This window comes from Heterocephalus glaber, unplaced genomic scaffold (genome assembly GCF_053883595.1).
Source record: "Heterocephalus glaber isolate CG9 unplaced genomic scaffold, H.glaber_assembly_v1.0 deba00001497, whole genome shotgun sequence".
Taxonomy (NCBI): Eukaryota; Metazoa; Chordata; class Mammalia; order Rodentia; family Bathyergidae; genus Heterocephalus; species Heterocephalus glaber.
Genome location: NW_028258320.1, coordinates 60,221,733 through 60,237,846, shown reverse-complemented (window position 1 = coordinate 60,237,846; position 16,114 = coordinate 60,221,733). Strand labels below are relative to the sequence as shown.

General features: G+C 46.6%; 1 protein-coding gene across 6 annotated transcripts in view; it reads right to left on the bottom strand.

The window, feature by feature from the left end:
• The window catches only part of Fam53b (family with sequence similarity 53 member B), a 135,532-nt gene that overhangs the window by 96,237 nt on the left and 23,181 nt on the right, over window positions 1-16,114 (bottom strand). Inside the window, exon 1 of one of the 6 annotated variants that reach the window (XM_087185614.1) lies at window positions 218-16,108. The exons of the other annotated variants lie outside the window; for them this stretch is intronic. The gene's annotated coding sequence lies outside the window, so the exon portion shown is untranslated. Of the gene's footprint in view, window positions 1-217; window positions 16,109-16,114 lie in introns of those variants that run through there. 6 annotated transcript variants of the gene reach the window in all.

Here is a 16,114-nt window from a genome sequence, read left to right as displayed (position 1 = left end):
CTTCTGACCTGACTGGGCCATACCCCAACCTATTTTGGTCTTGTATAGAAATTAATCAGACAAGCTTACCAATCACACTTGTAGCCTTCTGTCTTCTCTTTTCTACCCTATATCCCTGCAAGCTCTACCACACATTCAAGTTCAAGAATGACAACATCTACCAAAACAAAAGACTCACAGGTGTCCAACACATCTGTCATATGACAAGTAAACCGACCTCTGTGGTACCTTTCAGATCAAACTGCCAAAGCCATCCTTCTACTCCTTATTGGCAGAGAGGGTTCTCAAGGGCAGGGCCGACTCCAGTAAGACCACTCAGGCCATCAGCCCCAGCACCACGGTGGGAATCCCTTTATGTGTAACAGCAGCCATCTGTAGACAGACCAAAATAGCACCAGACTCCTTAGACAAAATGTCTCCTACTAAGGATTTCACTAAGTCCTAGTTCAAAGCTAAGTCAAAAAATTCACCTCTACATTACTTTGAATAAGTCATCAAATAAATGTAAGAAATTTGGGAGAGCAACCACTCACTGGGTCTCGAGTCCTTTTTTATTTTTTGGCAGGGTGTGGAGAGCAGGAGAAGGAAAGGGTGCCATATTTGCAAACTCTTCTCCACTTCCTTCTAAGCACTCTGGATATGACACCCAGGCCTCTCGTAGAGACAAAGAGCACAGATCTGAGCAGGGGTGGGAAGGAGGAAATGACACAGCTAAGAGAGTCGCTACCTAAAGCAAGGCACCCTAGGAGGCCGTGCTGAACTCTTCCAGGCCCTGAAGCAGACCTCTGCACAGCTGTGAGGAAGACTCCAAGGACCGTGAAAGGTAACCCCGATCTCAAAGATGAGTGCATCACCTCCCTCACCAGAAACAGCCAAGGCCCCAAAAGAAACAAAGATTCATTCTATTATTTGTCCACAACATACCCTAAAGTGCTTGATAAACTGCCAAATACACCAGCTGCTGCTGTGGCTGTCGCACTACTGTCATTGTCCCCCTAGTGGTGCCAACTGAACCAGGTTTCAGTGTAGACTTCCCCTTCCTCTCAGAAAGCTTGGTCAGTAAATCAGCAGCAACGCTACTACCAGTCTCCCACCACTCCTCCACACACCTCCAAGCCGGGTGGCACCTTCCCCTGGCATCATCTGGAGGAGCCAGAGAATGAATAGAAGAAGGAAGATCCCCATAAACCACCAACACTGGCCACCTCCGCCAGGAGACACACTAAGGAGGTGGCATTGATGATTAAGATTCTCAAACTTAAAAAGAACAATAACAAGGTTAAAAAGGCAGGGAAAAGCCTGTCAGTCAGGGTGAACAGCTGGATGGGACCAGAATGGATGAAATTTAATAGGTACTGGTCAGAAGCTGGCATTTGGGCAAGAAAATGAAGTTCCAGGTTCTTTTGGTGAAGAGTTAACAGCACACTGTCAGCTCTGAAAAGCCTATGTGATCAGTAACTAGATTCACTTATTCAACCATGCCTTACTGAGTGGTTACTTTGTGCCTGCTGGGATAATGATACAGGCAGAAGACAGAACACATAAACCACAGCCCCTACTCCCAAAGAAGTGAAAATGTTTAGTGACTGATCATGAATGAAATAAAAGGTAAAATAAAATGCACTAAGACACAGAGTACACTTTTTAAAACAAACCGTATAATATAATTGGGTCCTGAGAAGTTCAGGGACTTTCATCACAACTCTGTGCGGTGGGTGCAAAAGCCATCCTGACTCTCCCTTCTGCACTCTTCTTCAACCATTAAGAAACTGACAAAAGCCAGGCATAGTGGAGCACAACTATAATCTTAGTACTCTAAGAAGCCAAGGCAGTTGGTTCACACCGAGTCTGGGCAATTTAGCGAGAAAGACCCTGTCTCAAAAGAAAAAGAAAAAGGACTGAGAGTGCAGCTCAGTGCAAATATCATAGGTTCAATCCCCACTACCACCAGATAAAGAAATAAACTGACAAAACATTGGCTAGAGCTGTGCTAGCTGTGAGGCACAAAGCCTAGTATAGGCCTGGAATCGGCCCATAAGACCACAGCAGGCAGGGCTAGCAAAGCTACACTAGAAGCTGCTTCAGCCCGCAGGCCCAGTCCTGCTGCTGGGCATGGTCCAGGGGTCAGAGTCCACACAGGAGGTCTGAGCAATACTGACCACACCCTTGAGTGAGTCTGGCTTTGAGAGCCCATACTGGGGCCCAGGCCCCTTCCATAAAGAAGTCATTGATGGGAGGCAGCTAAGAAATAAAAAACCAATATATATAAGATAAAATTATTGATATAGATCCACTTGCACAAGCATGGGCTATCTCTGAGAAGATAAACAAGAAAACAAAATGGTAACAGGAGCACCTCCCAAGAGGGAACGAGATGTTTGCTGGGGGAAAGGGATGAGGAGAGAACTGGTATTCACCGTCCAGTTAGTACCCATGCACATAATGCCTGTTACTTAAAAATTAATTTTGGGCTGGGGATGTAGTTCAGTTGGTAGAACACTCGCCTAGCATACACAAGGCCTGAGTACAACGAGCTCCAGCACCATAATAAAATACGCACACACACACTGCCACATGTTCCCCAAATACCCTATGTATCTCGTGTTTCCAGATCTTTACTGCTCCCTTTGGCTAGCACTTGTTCCTGCCTCTCCCAGCACCCTCTCAGCCTCCTCAGCCTCCAGACTAACTATGCTTAAGCTCAAGTCACCACCTCCAGGAAGCCCTGCTCACACCACATACTGAGTCAGGCCCCGTGCTTCTGTATTCCTCAGAGTTTGAACCAGAGGCTGTCGCTGCCACCACGAACTGAGAGGGAACAAACTCAACCTTAGTCTCCTGAGTACCCAGTACCTGGCATGAAGAGCTGCTCAGGAAATGTCTGCTGAAACAAAAAACACAGTTACCACGTTAAGTCAAGTCTCAACTTTCTTGGTGCCAAAAGGTGCTGAAATCTCTCGTCTGTGGGGTTTCCCACACCTATCAAAATTGTGTTGTTAACACTAATTTGAAGCCTTGCGCCTCCTAGCCCACAGAGAGGCTAGGCTCAAAGCTATCTGGGTTCCACAACAGCAGAGCATGCAGAAATGCCCAGTGGCTAGCAGACTCTGCAGTTGACACAAAATCCCTGCATCTGCTATCACTCACACTTCCTAGGGGACCTCATCAGAGTCTCAGTGGGCAAAGGTGGCAGGCAGCCCTGCTCAAACCCCAGTACAGGCAAATTTTGAGCCCAGAGTCCTTCCCCAATGGCTTTATTTCCTGTGTTCTGCTTTTAGAAGAAAGAGTCTGGCTGCAGCCAGGGCCTGAAGAGAGGCAGCACTTGCAAGGCTAGCCCTGGGCCAGGCCCAGGCCTCTAGGACCTCCACTGGAACAAGGGACCCAAGGGCCTGGGAGCCTCCACACTGAGCCAGGAGGGTCAAGGGGCAGAGCTGTCCCAGGAGTCAGATATGCATGTGATGCTGTGTTCCTTAGAAGAGCCTTCTTTGTGGAAATAAGCATTTTCTAGATGATTTGAACTGAACTAATGGATCCCATGCACGCCCCCGTGTTGTGCTTCTGCCATCATTACTTCTTCTTGGTATTAAAGTCCTGTCCCAAATCCAACCCTCACTGGGCTGGCTGTGCTAGGGACAGATGAAGGTAGACAGAGGTTCACAAACAAGTCTACACAGACACCAAATGTTCAAAGAGGTTGACCACAAGGCATAATCAACACCACAAGATGAATGCCAAGGATAGAGAAGTGAGTCTGTTAACCCCAAGAAGGGAGGTACAGAGCTGGCATTGCAGCAGGGATGGTGGTGCATAACTGCAATCCCACCACTGTGGGAGGCTAAGGCAGGAGGATGGCAAGCTCAAGCCCAGTCTGGGAAACTTAGTGACTTAGTGAGACCTGTCTCAAAATAAAAAATTTTAAAAGGGCTGTAGTTCAGTGTGAAGGCCCTGGGTTCGATCCCCAGTACAACAAAGAACTTGAGGGCTCCCTTTTGGCTTCAGGTAGAGGCCATGTTGCCCAAACAAGAATGGCACACAATGTCTGGCCAATATCAGCACGATTTACCAGGTCTGGGGTGGGGGCCGGCACCCAGGGCAATCAAGCCACCACCACTTTCCCACACTCCACATCGCTCTTCCTGTCTGGCTCATAGAATCTGCCCTATCAACCCTGCCCTGCCTCTCCCCTGGGCTGACAAGAACATCAAGCAGGGGGCTGAGCTTTGAAGGGCACACCCAGGGGATCCTGAAAAAGTGTCCCAAACCTCCCCCTTCCATAGAATGGCAGCATCAGAGTACAAAGCTGAAAAACGGTTATTCCTGTCTTCCAGGATACCAACAGGCCCTGTCCAAACCCACGCAGCTAACCCAGAATACCAACAGACAATACAATAATTGTGTTCTCTCTTGGGGGGCAGAGGGTGACCACACAGAGCCCCATGTGAGACTGTCACAATCGTCTCGGACTCCAGAGTCACAAATATGTGATCGGGGCATGTGCAGGGCACGCACTCCCCACGTGTTTTCATGGTTATGAAAGCACAAGGGCCAATATACTATAGCTGCCGGGGGCTGGTAGCAGAGGAAGGCAGAGCACTGGACAACAGAAGAGTCAGAAAAACAGCAGAAACGATCCATTCAAACCATGACTGGCTCAGTGTCTCCTAGTTTTTGAGAAGCAGGAGTGGAAAGGGGAAGACTACTTTACAAAGCACAACCAAGAGGAAACTGCAAAGCTAGGCAAAGACAGTGAATATCCATCGCTGCCAGCTAGTCCATTTTTTTTTTCCCATTAAGTTTATTGGTACATTTTAGGTATAAAATAGAGTTACATTCATCAATGGGATCTTGTACCTACCTTTACATGAGTATCTTGGTTCTTATTTTTTCCCCATTCCCCTGACCTCCCTTCACCCCTTCCACCCTTCCCTATTTACAAAGACTTTGTTTCCAGGGCCGGGGATTTAGCTCAGTGGTTTTGCTGCCTGCTGTGCAAGCGCAAGGACCTGAGTTTGATCCCCAGTACCAAAAAAAAAAGAGAAAGACTGTGTTTCCATTTTTTTCCTTTTCTTATATTTTTCCCTTCTTTCCTTTCTCCTACACCTCCCACTTCCCCTACTCCTTTAGACCTTTTCTTCCTATTACATAATATCAATTATACATTTTAAAATTACAATATCAAAATTTAGAGGACATTACCACAGATTTTACAGAATTTAAAAGGATACAGAAAGTATATTACAAAAATCCTTTTTGAAATGAATTTGACAACTTCTAAGAAGTACCTTGGAAGACAAATTAATGAAACTGACTTTGGAGGAAATATAAAATTTGAATAGCACCTACTAAAGAAAGTATATTCCTAGCTTGAAAACCAACCCATATGACAACAACAGGCTCATATAAATTTTAACTGATGAATTATATCAAACATTTAAAGCAGAAAAAAGAAGGAACACTTCTCCCCTCATTTTAGGAAATCAACATTGTGATAATGCCAAAGCTGGATAAAGATAACAGAATAAAAACTAGTCCATCTTTGACTGAGGATACAAAGCCAGCAGTGATTTCACACTCACTCTAGACAAATGAAAACCAAAAGTGAGATGCAACCAATCTTTGCAGACAGCCAACCACTAATATCTAGATCCAGCAACTGTCCAATTCAAGCACATCACTTCCTAGCTCTGGCCCTCAGTTTCCCAGCTATCAAAAGCTCGCTTTCACTTTCAGAAGCCCAGGCCAGGCTCATCTGTTACCAGGTAAAAGAAGAAGGGATGAAACAGCTGACTCTGGACATTGTTAGCATCCTAGTTCCTGCCACCAAACAGGGACACTGACTTCAGGACATCTTAGACACAAGGAGCCCAGCCTGGGGACTGATGGATGGCAGTCGGCTGGAAATGTGAGGAAGCATCCCAGAGTTCAGCACACCCCAATGCATCCATAAAGTTGACTCAACCCAACCTCAGCCTTTCTTTGGCGAGGATGCATAAAATAATTCCATCTGGGAAACCAAGACTCAAAACTCAACAAGGCCACTCCTTTGGTATCCACAGTCCAGATAAGGAGATAGAGGAGTAGGAATACACAGTGAGTGGCAGGTGTAAGAGAAATAACTGCTTCAAGATAAGAAATAAATGTGTCTCCAACTACTAAAATGAGAGTCTGAAGACAAACTGCTTCCATAAAAATGGCTGTCTGGAGAACAACACATCTTTCTGTTTTTCTGGCACCGGGGATTGAACTCAGGACCTTGAACTTGTGAAGCAGGCAGCAGAACCACTGAGCTAAATCCCCGGCCCAAAACCAAAACATCTTTAGGTATCTAATATCTAAGGTCGGGTTTCCAAGAAGGTAAGATGCAAAGTGTTGAATGTGTGCACATGGCACAGTGGGATAATCAAAGGGTAGGTCAGGCTCACAAGCCAGGTGGCCTGAACCCTTACTGGAGTAAACACTAATACATTTAGCACCTACTTCAACAATGTGGTTCTCACGCAGGTGGTTCCCAAAGCATGGTCCCTGAACCAGCATCACCAGCTGCAGCAGCAGCAGCTTCACCTGGGAACTCTTTACAAATGTAAACTTCCGGTCCCCACCCAGGACCAGCTGGACCAGCTGAATCAGACTCATCCACGAGCAGCAATATTTGACAAGTCTCCAGGTGAGTAGGCTGCTCCCTTGAGTCTGCAAACCACTGTTTCAGTGGATTCCATCCCAGAACTCTGGCAGCTGTGAGGACAATTTACAGATGAGAAAAGGCAAGATCCATAAAGGTTGAGTCTCTTTCAAACTCCATTTTGTCAGTGAGGGGTAGGAGGCTTTCAGTCTACCCTGGCACTTCCTCTAAGCTAGACCCTGGGGTTGAGATTAAAATGACCGAGTCCTTGTCCTTAAAGAGTTCCCAACAGTCTCTAGAAACACTCAAGAAGGACACTGGCATCATCAGGGCCTTTGGGCCCCTTCCCAAGAGCCCTTGCCTAGCAAAATCAGTGACTGAACCCACCCTGAAGGCACAGGATGATGTGGGAAGAGGAAGCAGATAAGGATGCTATGTTTCTGCTGCAAATCTGGGGAGGCAGGAAGGGTTCCCAAACAATGAGATTTATAGCCCGCATTTCTCAAATTCAGCAAAAAACCCAGAATGACACCAAGAAGCTCAAAGGCTGACCATATAGTGAAAAATGGGTACCATTCAGAAGGAAAAAAAATGTTTGCAGAGTGCCACAAAAGGAAGAAAAAAACAGCACTGAATGAAAAAGATAAATAAAAGGGAAATTTGAAAAGAAAACTTCAATACTTAAGATGTATATTGCCATTTGGAGAAGCTTTACTTGTTTTACTGAGTTTCTATTGAAAAGAATAAACTAGAATATTCTGAGAATTGTGTTTTAATTTACACTTGTTTTAATAAAAAACTTGGGGGTCAGGGATTTAGCTCAGTGGTTTTGCCGCCTGCTGCACAAGCACAAGGACCCGGGTTTGATCCCCGGTATGAAAAAAAAAAACAAAAAACCTTGCAGTATGTGTTAAAATTGGACTAAGAAGATTACAATATGACAGAAAGGATCCTTCAGTTTCTGGGTATCTATAGGGCAACATGGGGCAGACATTGGGGTAAAAGAGCCCTGGGCTGAGACCTAAGATACACATTTGGTGGCTGGAGTTAGCAGTTAACATTACCAGTTAGTATGTCGAGGCCGGGGATTTAGTTCAGTGGTTCTGCCACCTGCCTGGCAAGTGCAAGGACCCGAGTTCGATCGCTGGTACCAAAAACAAACAAACCAGTTAGTATGTCGACTTGTCTGAGCTCCAGCTCATGAATGAGTTTACTTACAGGTGGAAGTGCTAGCACGAATTATGGGGGCAGTGACCTTGAGCAGAGGAAATAGCAGCCTGGACATTTCCTCTAGTAGCTACCATTCACCACAGCCTGCCTTGCACCAAATGACCTAGAAAACCAAAAATTTTGAATCTGTCTTCTGAATTTCTTGCCTACTCCAGAAATCTCAAACTCAAATGCCTTTTGGGGTCACACGGAGAACATAAATGAGTGAGCCATGTTGGGTAGGAACTATGACCACATGCAGAGCATATGCCCCGTCTACAGAAGACAGCTTTGGCTACAGCTAAATGCTGTGGGGCTATGAGGGAAAGAGGGCGCTGGGTAATATTAAAAATTGTCTAGCCTGTTAAGAAAAGCCAAAAATCTAGTCTTTGTTCAATCCCTTGGTTTTTAAATGTTGTCAAGAAATTCAAAAATTGGTAAAGCATCATTGGGCCAAACAAATCATGTCTGAGGACCACATCTGGCCCCCACTCCACCAGTGTACAAACTCTATCCTAAATGATCCTAACTACTAAGACCTCTGAAAACACCTAGACAGTACAATTATAAGTTTACATCTTGGTTCAAAAAGCCATGTGGACTCACTTTGGCCTTAACAAACCATAGTCATGTATATCCATCTGCATCGCTCCCTGGCTCATTCTGTGAATTCGCTAGAGGCCTCAAACAGCTAGAAAGCTCAGATGTGAAATTCCATGTACATCAAAGTAGACCCGTGAAACTCCCAATCCCAGTGGAGGCCTGCCTCTCCAGCCACAGAATGGAGAAGATAGTTGATCCTTTCCGAAGCTGTGCCTCCCTTCCAGGGGCAAGTTGTGACATTAGGTGGAGTAGAGGGGACTCTGGTCTGACCTGCCATCACCAGGAAAGCTCCCTCTGGCTTCTCCCACATGAGTGGGGTGGGGGAAAGAAAGAGTTTTCAAGCCAAATACTTTAAATAAATGCAAGTAAACTTAGCAGGTGGGACAGATAATTCTGGCTCCCTGACACCTCCAGATTGCTGCCTTTGGTTGGGTCATCATGAACAGAACAGCTGCTTCCTCCCTCCACTACTGCACAGAACAGAGGATTCTGTTTGGATGACTTCTATGCAAGATATAGAAACAAGAGGGGAGTTTCCTGCTTTTTATTTCAAAATAACCCAGGACAAATGAAGACTTCTTGTACCATAACAACACATTCAAAGGGAAAGTTCGATGGAGCTGGCTTTCTTAAATGTCACCCCATAGAGAGCAACCTACTTCTCTGCCCACAGACCACAATAACAATGTGACTGGGGAACCATCCAGAGAAGAGATTGCAAACAGCAGCTTGGTGCATGACTAGGAACAAAACAGGGTAAGAGAGAAAGGCCTTGGAAGAGAAGAACAAGGGTTCCAAGCCAGGCTCTAGCCCACAGTGGCCCACACTCAGAGATATGGCTCAAGTTCAGCTCCTTTCCTGTAAGGCAGGGCTATGTGTGAGACAATCTGATCAGAATGTATACATAAAGCTTGGCACATAGTAGGTATTCAACAAACTCCATCTCTCCATGTAAAAGAGACAACTTTCATTATATACTGATTCATACCAGGGTTCTTTTGGGGCACACACAATTAGCTCTCTTTTCTGAGTGCTGGGACAGCAGGGAACAGTTCTGGGCACAGCCTGATCTGCCATAACCTTACCCTATACTAGTTAAAGAAGACATAGAAGACTCTTCTGGGAGTGGGCAGCCAGAAGCAACCAAAGTGTTAAAAGATGCAGCGGGAAGGGAGAAGCATATGCAATCAAGTTTGGCCTTCAAGGGCTATTCCCAGGATGTTTCCTCTTTTAAAGCATAGAAGAAAAAAAATTGTTTCCATGAACATCCTCCTAATTCCAACTTCCTCCTTCCTAGATACTTCTTTCATGCAACTCTTCTATGGCTAGATGCACCGGGCTTATGTCTTTCTCCTTTTATCACTCTGATCTGATATCTAGAAAAGCCCTGCTGCTATCTTATTCTTGCATTTTATAAATATTTCCATCCTGATATAAAAAGAGTGAACACTGCCTAAGGAAAGGAGATTTGTGCAGACTGGACTCCTGACAACACAGCCCATCTCAGAGATGCCAGTGCAGCCAGCCCAGACCATGAACAGGCCTACAGCAAGCACCCACACTGCTTTTCCTCACACAGAGTGCATCAGCAAGTGAGGGAGAGCTGGTTCTGGCACTCATATGCTTATGGCTGGCTTCCATGAACTGGGAATCCATGCTATCCATATTTGCCTTTACACCTCAGAATGACTCTACGTCTGAGTAGTTTCCCAAAAGATTCCTATTCCAAGCATATTTGGCCAAGGAAGACAAGAGTTACAGTTCGGCCCAGCTCTCAGCAGCTCACCCGACTGCACTGCGATGTCTGCTGGGACCGCATTCTAAGGATTGCCGCAGGACACCAGCTAGCCGAGGGGCCTGGATCTCATCTTCCTTCCTCATTCTACACAGGAGACACCATTTTGAGTGAATAAAGTAGTTCCTTATCAGCTGTCCATGGCCACTGCATCAATCAGAAATCTCCTCCCAGCACAGCAAGAAGAGTGGTATAACCCATCAGGTCCAGGTGGTCCAGTACAGAGCAGGATCTGAATGCAGGAAAGTGAGTTTCTGCAAATTTCCGCAGGCCCCGGCATGCAAACACACAGGGAGTAGACACAGCAGAGTGGGAGATTAAGGGTCCTGGGGTGTTCAGAACCAGGGGTTATAGGCTGAAAAGCAGCAGGGCTGTGGTCTGCTGTGCTCTTTACGTTAAGCCAAGGTTACCTCTGCCACAGCAGAAATGTTTCCATCAACTCAGAGTCAATGAACTAATTCTCAATTCTGTGTTCCTAGGCCAGAAAGCTCCAGGGTCCTCTACCAGAGTGTTCTCTCAGATTTGGATTCCCCACACACTGGAAGATAGCCTAGAGCTCTCCTACCCAATGGAAGGTTCTACAGTAACAAGGTTCTGCATCTGCACTGTCCAACATGTGGTGGCTACTGAGCACTTGACATGTGGCTAATGTAACTGAAGAACTGCATTTCTGACTTCAGTTTTATTAGCTTCAATTTAAATAGTTACCTGAGGCTAGTGGCTACCATACTGAAGAACACACATCTGAAGTTCAGAGTATCCATACTAAGAAGGGCTCAGTGCATTTTTTTTTTGTAAAGGGTGAAACAGTAAATGTTTTAGGCTTTGTAGACCATTCATTCAGTCCATACATTCTGCTGCAGTAGCCTGAAGGCAGCCATAGATAACAGACACACGAATGGGTGTGGCTGTGCTCCAAAATAATTTTATCTATAAAAACATGCATCGGGCCAGATATGGTCATCAGGCTATAGTTTGCCACCTCCTGATAAAGTATTAAGTTGAAAGTCCAAATCCTAGGACTACTGCCCACCAGCTGGATGACCCTGGGGATCTTACTAAACCCTAAATTCTTTACCTATAAAAAGGGAACAAGAGGGCTGGGGGTGTAGTAGAATGCATACTTGGCATGTGCAAGACCTAGCTTCAATCCCCAAAACCACACAAAGGACTGGGAGCATTAATAGTACTTACTTCTCAGAATGGTTATAAGAATTAAACAAAAAGCCTATAACATATTCAGCACAGTGCCAGCACACAGTGGGCATTCAAAAAGTACTTGTGGAGTAAATGAAAATGAGAAGGTACTAGAGACTCTGACTTGAATGATCTTACGTGCTCCTCCTCTGCTGTGAAGTTGGCAATACTACTCCCAGGAGAGAAAAATCGCAGCTCAGAGAAGTGAAGTGACTGATTCTGAGTCAAATAAAATCAAGCAGCATGACTAAAAAAAAGAAGACTGGTGCTCCTGTTTCCTGGTTCCTTGCCCTTCTCTTCCTCTTCCTCTCAGTCTTTTCCAACCCGTGTCTGCCCTACCCAAGATTCTACCAGACTGTCTAGACCCATTTGTACTGCCTTATATTGTAGAAGGCTCCTTTTGTACAGGAAATCATTAAGAAACACAAAGTTGGGCTGGGGATTTGGCTCAGTGGTTCTGCCGCTTGCCTTGCAAGTGCAAGGACCCAAGTTCGAACGCCGGTACCAAAAAAAAAAGAAACACAAAGTCAACAATTTCTTGAGGGCTTTAGGATGTCAAGCTCTCCCAGTTTCTGTTCTGGACCCCAGCACACGTCCCCAGTTGCCACAGAACACCCTCACAAGGTAGCTCCCCTGAGGTATGGCACGTGGGAGAGTACTGCAAATTCTGTCTGTGTCTCATCCTTCACAACACTGCCTCCTCCACCAAGCCTTCTGAATCATCCAGGTATGGTGGCAGACACCCAGGTTAAGGCAGGGGTATTACAAGTCCAAGGCCAGCCCAGGCAACTTATTGAGACCTTGTCTCAAAAACAAAATAAAATAAATAAATAAAAATAAAAACCAGGAGCTATATAGCTCAGTGGTAGAGCACTTGCTGAGCATGCATGAAGTCCTGGGTTTGATCTCCAGCAATGAGGAAAAAAGCATGGCCAGCAGGTGTCTGCCCTGTTCTCCAGCTTGCCAAGCTTCAAACCAAGTGTGCCTGGCTCAACCCTCCCCCCGTACTTGTTAGGGAGCAACTGAGCACAGCCCCTCCTGTACCATTCCTAGGGGGATCCGTAGGGCCTGGAGAGACCAGGTGATATTCCTCAAGCAGGCACTGTGTGGCTTGATTAGGCTTCAGGTGCCCTTGGAGGTGGAGGCCTGGTTTTGAGCCCCTAGCAGTGGCTAAAGAGAGTTGGAGACTAGGTATTGATCCCTGTGTGGCTGGGGTCACTTCTCAGGTTTCCATTGCTCTGTTTTTGGCCCAGCCCCCTAGTTGCTGGATCTCAAACTTGGGATCCTTCCGTCTCAGCCTCCCAAGCAGTTGGGATTACTGGCATGCACCACCATGTTCAGATTGGCCATGCCATGCTCTTATGCAGCTTATCATAGTGCTTCAGTAACATGGTACCATGTTAACAGCAACTTCTGGAGTCTTCTCTGTAATCCACAAGGACATGCCTGATTCTCACACAAGCGTGGGGGAAAGTAAGTTTTCGTCTTTCCTCCAAGGCATATTAAAACACATTCATCTCAGCACATCACACATTCAGCAGCCTGGGGCACTGACCCCCGCAGGATCTAGGCTCCTGTTTTTGGCTATGTCACTCTTTCACTCCAGTTTGTAGCACATCTTTTGGCTCAGCCAGGTCCAATCTCTCTTTTACTTTTCTTTCTAATAGGTGAAGGTATTTATTAACCTCCCTGGGAATGAGATGAAAAGGAAGGTTCACTGCCAAAATCAAGACCATTTGCAGTTAACTTACTTTCCCCTCAGGAATAAATGCTGAAGAACAAAACCATATAGGGTGTGGGAAAGGTACCTCCAAAAGAGGAGAGGGGCTGCTGAACCATAGCTCTGCTTCTTCATAGGTTTACTACTTTTTTATTCCCTCTCCTCCTCTGAGCCTGAGTCACATGCCATATAGCCAACTGGGCCAGGAATCTGGGCTGGCATCTGAGGGTGGTGAGGCTCAGGAGCCCAGCCAGCCGCAGTCAGGTGACCCAGGCAGGCTGTTCTCAGTGTCTCTGTCAGCAGCTTCCCCCACCCTTTAAGAACATGCTGCAACAGAGCCACTGGGGCACCAAGGTGCATTTTTCAATCACACCAACCAACACGGTTAGATGCTTTTTTTTCTCTCCCCTTTGAGGAGGGGAAAATAAAGTAGTTTTACAATAATTGGGATTTCTTCAACTTGTGCCATGTCAAAATGTTTTATTTGTTTTGACTTCTTTAGTTCCAGTGCAGGCACAAGCAAGAGATGTTGGAAAGTCGGGAATCCCATGTGCCCCCACCAAATGCAAGCTGCAACTAAAAATAAACAAAGACCATATCACTCTGGCCAAGCAGACAGCAAGTGATGAAAATTCCACTGTTAGGCACTAGTCACATGCCTTTCCAAAGAGGTCACTCCAAGGTCAAAAGGGATGGGACCCTAGCCAGTGTCACCCAGAAAGTGACACTTAGAGAGGCCTACTAGAGAAGACTGACTCCTCTGCCTTCTGCTCCTGCACCAGCATCCAGCTCCTGACTGACTGCTGCCCTCACCTTGCCCTTGTTAGCTACCTCTCTCCCAGGCCACATAGTGGCCTCCAAAGCTGTCTGCTATAAACCTGCTCTGCACTGCCACTCCTGGGATGTGGAGCTTTCAAAATTGCAAGCATCAGCACATCATTCTCCAACTCCAGCCCTTCAGGTTTAAAGTCCAGACTGCTTCACCTTACACTCCACTGCCATCCTGACCTTGAGCAGCTCAGCTTTCCCCATCTACACTCTTCTCACCAGTGCCCTGGTCCCTTGAATGTCCTGAGAGATCCTCAGCATGGGGACAGAGATTGGGTGTTTGCTAGTACTAGGAAGTGAGTTGAGTCTGGGGACCACCACCATGGCAGATGTATTCTGTGCTCACCACAGAAACAAGGACATGGCTGAAAAGGGCACAAAGAGTGAGAAGACATACTCCACTTGGCAGCTGAGCTCTGTCACATCCACTGTGACCGGAGGCAGCCTGACACCTCAGTTACCTTGCCTTTACTGCCCCTCCGTCACAAAGCTTCATGATTTCATCATCCAACCAAAGCCCAGCTCAAGTGGAAGCAGCTGCCACAGTCTGAATCAGAGCTCCCACCCAGAACCAATAACACAGACTTCTAATATAAAGAAAGGGGTCTTACCACTGAGCTGCTCAAAGTCCAGCAGAAAAAGGTCATGTGTCAAGGCCACCCACTCTGCTCATCCCACTGGATGCCAGGCCAGGGCTGACAAGGGGCAAAAGTATCAGGAATTAGCAGCCTGTGCCAAGAGAAGGCCAGACACCACCTCACAGGCTCAGACCCTTCCCTCTCATCTTCTCAAGGGCTCATTCCAAAAGCTTGCTCCGTGGACAGACTGAGTTTTACACTAGGGGAAGGCTGGCCAGGAGGAGGTCTGGAAGCAGCTGGAATCATACCCTAGGCAGAGCTGGGGTGAGCACTCTAGCTGTGACCACATAATCTGAACCAAGAGGATGCTAACTATAGTCGTCAAAGGCAGCTCCCCAACCCAAAAGAACAGGCTCAATAACAAAGACATCAGCTCCAAAGACTCTGAAGAAAATCTGAGAGGTGGTAGAGGAGAACCCCTCACCCTCAGTCCAGAGAGGCACATGGCTATGGAGGTTTCCTGAGAACCCATTCACAGAAGTTGTCGGTCAGAGCACAGCCAAGATTCTGAAGCCACATCATGACCCATACATGCATTTAATTTTCTATGGGCCAAACTAAATCACTTTTTGTAAACAGAGATTTAGTTTCCTAAAGAGAAAGCTTAAAAGATTTCACCAGTCTTAACTCTTGTTAAAAGACACACTGCAAACTGAACTATAACGCATATTTTTAACCCTTCCTCCTGAAAAAAATCCCAAGTCATCTGAGAATACAGAATGCCAGATGAGCTAAGGCTGTCTCTCCAATGTGACCTGTCCAGCCAAGCCCAGCTCAAACCTAAGTCCCCTCTACTCTCTCCTGTTGTCCTTCACCCATGAGCCCTCCACCTGTCCTGCCAACAGCACATGCTTGCCAATAATGTCCACTGGGCTCTAAGTGTCCTCACCATGGTCTCACTCAGTGCCCTGAACCCATGGGCTGTTATCAGCAGTGTCATATTGCAGATGGGGCAACCCTGGATGGAAAAGACAGTCGCCTGCTCAAGTGCACAGGCAGCAATGGGCAGACCTGGGATTTGAACCCAGGGACTCTGATTCCAGAGCTGAATGCTGTCTTTGCCCTAAATGATGCAGAACTGGGTTTCACCTACACTCTGCCTCAAGCTTCTCTATAACAAGAAGGCCCCTGTTGGCACAAAGCCTGCCTTGGATCTCATGCAGAATCTCTGCCTGTCCAGTCAGACTCCTCTCTCACCTCAAGTCCTTCTGTATGCACCTCACCCTCTGCAAGGGGCTTCTCAAACAGACTCTCAGTCCTAGGAGGTAGGGCCAACAAGGTGGGAAACCTGAGGCCCAGAGTGGCTAGCAGGGCAAACTGGGTACAGCAAGCAAGCGATACCGTACTCCTACCTCCTACCTGGGAGATTCAATCATTGGACAGCAGGAGAGATTTCATGAGAAGGTGGTTCCCAGGGTCCAGCCCCCAGTACTGGGGCCAGAGGGCTCCCTTGCATTCTGTACCCTTTTCCAAGATTCAGAACAATAGATTCCCCACCCACCCCT